At 53.0% G+C, this 6191-nt stretch overlaps 1 pseudogene; it reads left to right on the top strand.

Moving 5' to 3' along the window:
• Positions 1-1569: 1569 nt before the first annotated feature.
• Positions 1570-3623, top strand: LOC108635260 (annotated as a pseudogene).
• The last annotated feature ends 2568 nt before the right edge of the window (positions 3624-6191 follow it).

Here is a 6191-nt window from a genome sequence, read left to right on the forward strand (position 1 = left end):
CAGAAATGGACCAAGCACGGCAGCATAGGCACTTGCTACCTGCATAGTCTTCCAGTCTGAAACATCACTCTTTGTACTCTTTGCAGAAAGCATATATAGGGGGTCAGGACTATAGGATGGATGGCTTAGATTGCTCCTGTTGCTGCTCCCAGCCCCACAGGATTGGGTAACTGGGCAGGCTGGTATGTTCTCAGATGGAGAACAGAACCACTTGAAAGGGCCTCGATAGGGTAAATGGGCAGACGTACATGTCTCCCGCACCAGTGAGTCACGAACTTAACAGGGAGTTGTCCTTAGCGACTCACTGGCAGGAATTTGAACAAGGTTCAGGGAGCTTCCTCATGCCAGCAGAGCATGCCCCATTTCTCCCTCTGTGAAAAGTGTGGCCAAGCCACCTCAGGCCTGTGCAGGTTCATGTCTGTCCAGTGAGGGAGGGAGGGTTACCCGACCCCTTCTGCGTTTCAGCAGTGACTGCCCACTGTTGGCTTTCAAGATTGAGAAAGCACTCTCCAAACCTGTGGACTAAAAAATCTGATCTCCCGTTGGTGCAACTCACTCAGGAGGAGAAGGGCTTGCCTTCACTCCAAGGATAAGCTTCTCCTATGAGCTTGGTGTCCATACAGTGGCAAATGGCAACAGCACACTTAAAGAGATGGAGACACACAGACACCAGCCCTGGTACACACAAGGAAGGATTGCTCCAAACAGTGCTATGCCAAAGCAGAGACAAAGAGACAGAGAGAGCTCTGTACCCTAAGGTCCTGGTGTCCTGAACAATGAGATCAACGTGGCAAACGGTGGGGTTTTTCCCTACTCCCCTAGCATCCGGCCAGCAACAGTCTTTCTGTCCCATGGAGAAAAGTATCCAGCCACTTGGCACCCCTGTGTATCCTTTGGATACTCAGGGAGAGCTCCCAGTTATTGAAGGTCCTGTGGGACACAGGAGTGTGCTGTTTGGATTGTGGATCAGGAATCCGTGGTTGGAATTTCCAGAACCAGACAATGACAGCGCCTGAGGTAGCGGCAGATGCAAAACCTGCTAGCTCTCTGGAGCAGAGTCTGGCCACGCAGTGGAGCAGATCCCAGGAACCACGGAAGATGCCTCCGGTCTAGGGGTGTGTCCATCGTGTGCTGTCCACTACCCTCTCGGCCATTGGTCTAGATTTGGTTCAGCTGCCTGTGCATGGCTCACAGCCTAGAGCCCCGCCTGTTGCTGATGTCCCAGGGCCGTTCACCCTGTCCTGGGCTGCCACCACCATTTTCTATAGTCTCAGGCCACCCCACACACACACACCAGCCATAGCCTCTGAACCATGCCCCACACTCCCACACCAAAAACGCTAGTGGGCCCCACAGGATTACTGCACCCTGGGCCCCATTGCTCACCACTTGCTGTGGTGCTATTATGTCCTGTCCTTAGCATCTGACCCAGGCTGGGGTCATGGCCAGAGCCAAGAGGAGTGAGAGCAGTCAGAGGAATGGGAGCGTCCTGGGACCCCGGACCTTCTTAGTTGTGAGCCTGGGTGCTCAGGGGAATGGGGCCCGTGGCCTGTCCTGGTGATGCTGTGCATGGCTGGGACGTTGCAGCCACCAGTGGTCACACCAGGCGAAGATGCCACCCTCTTCAGAGTGGAGGCAGGAGAGGACGGAGGCCCAGGTGGAGATGGCAGGATCAGATGGGTTCCCAGCTGCTTGCAGAGGACATCATTTTGGATGTGGAGGTTGTGCCGGATGAGGAGCAGCAACAGGGGTCCTCCCGAGCTGGAGGAGAAGACGGTGGAGGAGCAGTGCCAGGAAAGGCCTGGAGGCCCGAGTGAGCTTCCGGCACTAGATGTGCTGCAGGCACTGGCGACCCTGCAAGGGGATCTGAGCTCTGAGCCTGAGAAAACCTGCAGGGCCTACGTTTGGTTCACGTGCAAGAGCCATGAGAGGAGGAAGCGTGACTTGGCTCAGAAGAGTGCCATCATCCAGGGCATCCCTGGCTTCTGGGCCAACGTGGTATCCTTTCTGCTACTCCCTGTGGTCCGCTGCTCAGGAGGAGGGGAGGTGCAGAGGCAGGAGCAGGAGGAGGGGTGGAGGCAAGGGCGCAAGATGGGTGCTGGTGGACCCTGAAGGAAGTGTGGTACTGGGCAGTTGGCAGGCTCCAAAGGCACAGCTGAGTAGGGTCTGGGCAGGGCCACACCTGTAAGTGTCGCAGCCATGACTTTGTGTGTCTACTTCAGGCCTGATCTGAGGAGGAACAGCCTCTAAGTCAGAAAGGACAGAGACAGTACACCAGGGCAGCCTTAGCTGACAGTTATTGTTGTAAAGGTGAATGATTCCAAAATAACTGAGATCTGGGAGTACACACACACACACACACACACACACACACACAACACAACATATGTAGACATACACTAGCCAACACCAACCCTTTGCTTTCAGACATGGTTTGTCAAAAACTGTAAGTCCTACCATGTAAGCAGTGACATGCCACTACCCAGCATACACAGGTCTGGGAAATAATAGCTATCAGAAACAGCCCCTGCTTGGGAATGCAGACCACCTCAGATGCAGAACACCACCAGGAACACAGAGCCATGAGCTTGTCTGATGGTATGGCAGGGCCTGAGCTCATCAGTAGTGGCTGGGTAAGCAGAAGTGCCCAGCATCCTTGAAGATGCCTGTTCCCATGTCCTTCTTCCACCCCAGACTAGGGCTGATGCTCCTGGCTCTTCTTGGCCCAGCATGTGGCATAAAATGGCTCCTTGACCTCAAGCAGATTATGAACCACCCTCAAGTTTCTGTCATGATCAGCGACCAAGATAAAGACTTTCTCAGCTACATGATCGACTTGAATGTCAGTGAGGGAGACTGAGGACAGGTGGGTATGGGACTTGGTGGGTGTGGGAGGATCATGTTATCCATGTCCTACACTGTGAGAGTTTGGAGAGGCTTCGTGGAAGCTGTTAATGCCTGCCTGGGAGGCAAGCTGAGGACCCTAGAAGCTTGCACCTTTTCCCTCCTCCCTATCCTAGCAGGTACAGGTGCGAGCCATCCACGGTCATGCAGCAAGCTGATCTTTTCCTTTCGGACCACCCCTATTTCTTGAAAAGAGTGATCATTAAGGAGTATTACCTTGACATCACTGGTAAAACGTGAGTCCTGGGAATGATGATTGTGGGTGTGCAGGGTGTGGATGATCCACCTATGGGATCCACACCCATCTCCCCTCTCTTCCTGCAGGTATAGGGGACATCGTTCCACTCCAGTCCATTGGTTCTGGGACTTTGAACAGGGAGCACCAGCTGCAGGCTGGACACCAGGAGCCTTAACTTTCTCAACTGGTTGTCAGGCCACAACTGCCCAGAATCAAACAGGATTGCTGAGGTGGTATTGTTTTTGTCCTGCATACAGTTAATGATTGTTGTTGGAGTTCTTGGCTGCTCGTGTGAGGGTTCGGATCCTGGTCAGACCAGGGCTGAGCTTGCTCAGCAGCAAAGTGTTGCCAGCAGATTATCGGTGAAGACCAGTGGGATGATCCCCTGAAGGACTACCCCAGGAGGGAAGATTCTTCCATGACAGAAACACATGTGGTGAAGGGGTCTGGAGGTGGCCATGAAGGGACAGCCGTGTACTAGCCGGGACACTGTCCTTTCCCAAATGCAGATGCTCAGTCTCATGAAGCTGGCTGAATTTGGGCCATGCATGTAGCAGGTGGCCTGCTGAGACTGGGGCTTGGGGATTCAGTGTGTCTGTGAGTGAAGCAAGTCCCCTCAAATCAGTTGTGGTTGCAGAGTGAGTCCTAGGTGATACTACTAGAGGCAGGGTGAATTAAGTTTCTTTGTCAGAATCATCCTTCCATGGGTCCTGCCATCCCTGGCCTCCTGTTGCTCACTGAGTTTGAGATTGCCTGGGCCTTACACTCCCCCCTTACCCTGGGAAGGCCTATCATTGCAAGGGCGTCCTCTCCGGGGTCCCAGTGCACCTGTGTGCTGACTTTGGGATCTTCTGTGAATGTCCACATCCACCACTCGGTGGCTCAGCACCACCGCACATGCTGCATTGGAAGAGCTTCAGGCTACCTTGGGAAAATATGGAAGAGCTCGGGAGGAGGTGGACAGGGAACACAGGAAACACCTTTGTTTCCTGCTTGGGTTGTGTCCTCATGCTGAGCATGTGTGTGTATACACACATGTGCTTGTGTCTGATGTGTTTGTGTTGTGTGTGTGTGTGTGTGTGTGTGTGTGTGTGTGAAGGCAGATGCAGAGATGAAGACCAAATACAAAAACACGCTCACCATTTCTACCTTGCTATTGTGTTTGTTGGGAAGAGGGGTTACATGCTCTGAGGATTCACCCAGGACAAATCAGATGGGTGGGTCTTTGAAACCACTGGCTGTAGAGCCCTCAGTCTGTGGGCACATGGCCGTTTCTGTGAAATGTGGACGTGGCTACGGCAGGACTGGGTGGTGAGGAGGCTAAGGTCCTGCAGAGAAGGGCAGACCCAAAGGAGAATGAGGCACAGATTGTCTGCTGCACTGGAGTCTTGTTCCACACATGGAGGAGAACCAGGAATGTCCTGGGCCTGTGCTGCCCAGGATCAGCCCATCAGCCAGCACACTCTTTCCATGAGGGTGGCACACACTCACATTATGTGACGCACAACACAAGATGAGCTAAGGTAGGCTGTCCGTGAAAAACCACAGGCATCCTTGGAGAGACAGGGTGTGAATGTGGCATGGCTCCAGGCACTTCCAGCCTCCCTGGCAGTGCAGGTAGGCAAAGAAAGTGCAGGGGTGGGTGTCCATATGTGGCACTCTGCCAGGATGTGCCTATGAGGGAGGGAACAGGGAGGAAGCAAGAATGGTGGGCTTACTGCATGTCCCAAGGGACCTCTGGAGAGTGGGAGACAGGGAAGCCCCTGGGGTCAATTTGAAGCCTGCTGGTTTTCAGGGTCAGGGTCTAGGCAATAGCAGTCCTGCCAAAGATAACCAACCCATGGCTCGTGCTGAAAGTCCTGACGTGAATTCCTTCTTTCCTCTGGGGTCATGCCCCTGGCTGTGGGTCTAGACGGGCAAAGGAGCATGGCTGCACCTGAGGGAGGATTCTGGCAGTCTTGCTGGAGCAGATTCTCTGATTTTGTCATAGCGGATCTGCCCCAGGTGACACTCAGATGGACCCTGCCTTCCCAGTGACTGTCTTAGATGAACCAAGGACAGGCTTCATTGGCACTTCAGCTGTGTGGGCAAGCAGGTATAGCTGATTGTATGAAGACCTACCTGGCCCAATGAGAGCAACTGAAAGGGAGTCTTGGCATTTAGTAAATCAGTGAAGCATGGGTGGTTCAAACACTCTTGGTGCTGTCACAGAGTTAGAAGTGCAACCTGACATGATTGATGAGCAAGTGAAAAAAAATAGCCAGGACAAAGAAAGTCGGGTGCTTACCAAAAGTCATGTTCCTGGAGAAGAAAGCTTGTACTTCTGCATATGTGCAAGTTTCCTCTCAGGGACGTTAGTGTGTTCACGCATGTGCGTGCAGATGCGCCTGCCAGTACGCTGATGAGTATGAGCTGTCAGAACTGACCTAACCAGGTGATGGAAGTTGAATAGCAAAACATGAAAGCCATAGGAAAAGGTACGTAGATTCTAGCTAGCAGAAGCACTGAAGCCAGGGTACTTACTGATCCCGCTATCTCACTGAGTGAGCAAGTTCTGAGTGGAATCACAGTGGTACAGCAAGGAATGCCTGGCAGAAAGGAGAGGCCGGAAGAAAGTGCCTGGGGGCGACCAGTGAGAGTGCAGAAGGTCTGAGACACAGAACAGGCTGCAATCCCAGACACAGAAGCCATGGTGGGTGACCCACAGCCCTTATACTCCGGATACAAGGGCCTTTCCATCCTTCCCAAGTGCCAGGCATACTTTCCTGACCTTACCATGAGCATGAGCAACCCTTGCCTTTTTTGCGTGGTTTCAGTGATGGACCAGAACTGCAGCATAAGCACCTGCTACCTGCAGTCTTCCAGGTTGAATCATCACTCTTTGCACTCTTTGCAGAACACATATATTGGGTATCAGGACTATAGGACGGATGGCTTAGCTTGATCCTCTTGCTGCTCCCAGCCCCACAGGCTTGGGTGACCGGGCAGGCTTGAATGTGTTCTCACATGGAGAACAGAACCACTTTGAAAGGGCCTCGATAGGGTAAAT

The sequence above is a fragment of the Capra hircus genome, unplaced genomic scaffold (genome assembly GCF_001704415.2).
Source record: "Capra hircus breed San Clemente unplaced genomic scaffold, ASM170441v1, whole genome shotgun sequence".
Classification (NCBI taxonomy): domain Eukaryota; kingdom Metazoa; phylum Chordata; class Mammalia; order Artiodactyla; family Bovidae; genus Capra; species Capra hircus.